Here is a 2,919-nt window from a genome sequence, read left to right as displayed (position 1 = left end):
TAAAGTTTTTAGTTGAGATGAGAACAAATTGTATGTTTTGTAGGGTTCTCAAGTAAAGATTTGGGTTGACTCTGCATTCTCAAACCTAAACCTTCAAATATTTTTGGTAGTTCTTGTTCTTATATGAATTGTAACAGTTCGGGTTGGATCCCAGCTTTATTAATATAATCTCAATACCTGTCTCTTAAAAAAAAAGAAGGAAAAAGTTACAAATCAAAGATTGAGATTTATATCAAAAGTAGTTAGGCTCTTTCTGCCATTTTAATTAAATTAATTAATTGAAAAAGAATGTGATATGAACAAGTGTTCTAATGAAATGAGTGACTAACTTTTAGGCATGTGGTATTGATAAGCCATGATATTAACCCATGGTATTGTAACAAAGCATATACATATTAATTCTTTAATAATAATAATAATGTAGTTGTCTTTTTTAATATTGAAAATGTGAGATGAATAATATATAATGATATGTATAAAATGTTCATAGACCATTTATTTTATGTAAATGTACTAGTTATAACAATTTTAATAAGTTAATTATAATATTCTCAAATTGAAAAATGCTACTTGATAAATATATGTTTTGGTTTCTTCCTAGACATCCCATCAAATTGGAATGATACAAAGAAGATTAGCATGGCCCTTGTGCAAGGATGACACACACAAATCAAGAAATGATCCAATTTTTTTTATTTTAAAAATATGTTTGGTCGTATATAATTTACATGTTAAGCGTTCAGCAGAGTCATCTTGATTGGGTCAAAGTTGGTAAAAAGAAAGGGAAAAAATGCCGAATAGTTGATCCTACCCACGTTGGGTAGAATCCTCTGTTTCTGCGCCTGTTTCTCTGTTCCTCTTGTTACTTCTTGTTTAGCAATGCTCTCTTCCTAGTTTCTCTTAGGGGCCGAGGTGGATCGTCATTCCTTTCCGGCTGCCCGTTCTCTTGCTTCTCTTGGCTGTAATGTCATATTGTACCATATTTTCTCTTAATAGAATTAGTTTTTACCGAGAAAAAAACAAGACATGTTGGGTTTGGTGCTTTACAAGATTTTAAAAATTATAATTTTTATTAATTTAAATCATGATAAATAAAATCAATTTTGAATATGAGAATTTAATTAAAAAATTGATTCGTTTTTTAAAAATTTATTTAAAAAATATTATAACCAAATCTTTTTATTGTTTCTAAATAACTTAAAGAAATGAAAATACTATATATTAAGATTATATAATGTAATTGCAATGAAAAATTTGAGAGTGTTAATCTATTTATCTACTTAAAAATAATTTAAATAATGAAAAATTATTATTTTATTAACAATTTTTAATAAAATGTTTATACTTATTTTTTTAAAATTAAATGTTTAAACTTTTCTTTTAAGTAAATGGTTAATCCTCGATGGGGGTGTAAAAACATTGGGATATGGGGATATAGGCGAGGTACACCACCGCACGGACCCTGTCGATAACATTTGATTTCATATCATGGCGCATGGGTTGCATGCACTCTTGTGTGAATCCTCAAGTCATTGCAGGGTGGCAATTAAATTTGTTAATGCATGTCATTTTGAAGCTTGGTGTTGTGTAAGAGAGTTGCAACTGGTGGTTTTTCTACCTTCGGAAAATTTGTTAGTGTAAAATGGGAGGGTTGGTGAAATGTAGTATGTATGCTTGTGTGCCAAGAATTGTTCATAAATATGAAGGAAAGTCTCTTTGTCCTAGACAAGTGATGGTAGGGGGAATTCTCAAAGGAATCTGGCTAGGACGTGCTAGTGAGCAAGGGATTTAGAGTGAGGGAAAATAGAAAATTAGAACCAAGTCACATAATGTGCAACTTTATGAGGAGCGGTCAAAATCTATTATTGTTGCAAGCACTCTGAATCTACACGTAGAGATATTATGGGTTATCCACACCAGGTATAAAGCTTTAAGCCTAGATTTACAAATTGAGCTCATTAATTTCATGCTTGTAGAATTTAGTTTTGTTGTGTATGTTTTGGTGAAGTGGCCATTTGGTAAGGTGTGCATTAGCCTACCCTTTTTGTTTGCAATAAGGGAGGTGGGGGGTTTGTTTGTTTTTTGACAGGTTGTGAAACTTTCCCATGGGCGTTTGAGTGTTGTAAGTGACCCAGAACCTAGTTGTGCATGGGTTTGTTGTTTATGGGAGTAGGTGAAGGCTTTCTAGCCAATGGTTAGCTTGGACCTAGAAGCTCCAGGGATCTGTTCACACCAAGGCAGCGTTCTTATTACCCTTTCTGGGAGGTCGGTGGGTCAAATTTTCCTAGGGGTACGCCTGGGTAGCGGTGGGACAATTGTTATATTTCAAGACTCTATGGTTTTTTTGGTGGTTCATTTTATCACATGGAGAGTTCCCTTAGTGAGAGTCATTTTCTCTTGGGGATGGGGAAGACTAAGGCCATAAGCATGAAGAAGGGGAATCCCCAGTTTTTCAAGAAAGGTCATTGGTGCATGGGAGAGTTTTCCTTTCTTGGGAAAGAAGTTGAGAGGAGGGTGGTTGTGCATTCGAAGAAACTCCAATTAAATATGCCTCATCATAGAGGTTGGGTGTGATGAGGAATGGAGGTGAGGGGGCATCTAGCACGACAACAACAAAATGATCAGGGTCGAGGACAAAATATAGACTTGCCACCCTCATATTCTAATCCCATAACAGTGAGCACCTCCCTAACAGAGGACATTACTAGTATCATTTGACAAATGAATGTTTCCTTGCATAAGCTCAATTGGCCATGTCAACATGATCACAATGACATCAGAAACTTCATGAGTCACATACAAAGAAATCTATGGGAGATGCACGATAGACTAGTCAATCTATGGAGAGGGCAGCGACACATCCAGGAGAAGCTAGACTATATGGAGACCAAATTGGATCATGTAGAGGGGTATTCACTA

The 2,919-nt window shown here is 34.7% G+C and overlaps 1 non-coding gene across 1 annotated transcript; it reads left to right on the top strand.

Moving 5' to 3' along the window:
• Positions 1-589: 589 nt before the first annotated feature.
• On the top strand, positions 590-692 carry LOC149263471 (U6 spliceosomal RNA). The gene has a single exon (XR_016261247.1). It is a non-coding gene; the product is annotated as a U6 spliceosomal RNA (small nuclear RNA).
• Positions 693-2,919: the final 2,227 nt, after the last annotated feature.

The sequence above is a fragment of the Pinus tabuliformis genome, chromosome 6 (assembly GCF_031772625.1).
Source record: "Pinus tabuliformis cultivar Carrire ecotype Pingquan chromosome 6, CPIR1, whole genome shotgun sequence".
NCBI lineage: Eukaryota > Viridiplantae > Streptophyta > Pinopsida > Pinales > Pinaceae > Pinus > Pinus tabuliformis.
This window is presented reverse-complemented; position numbering and strand designations above follow the sequence as displayed.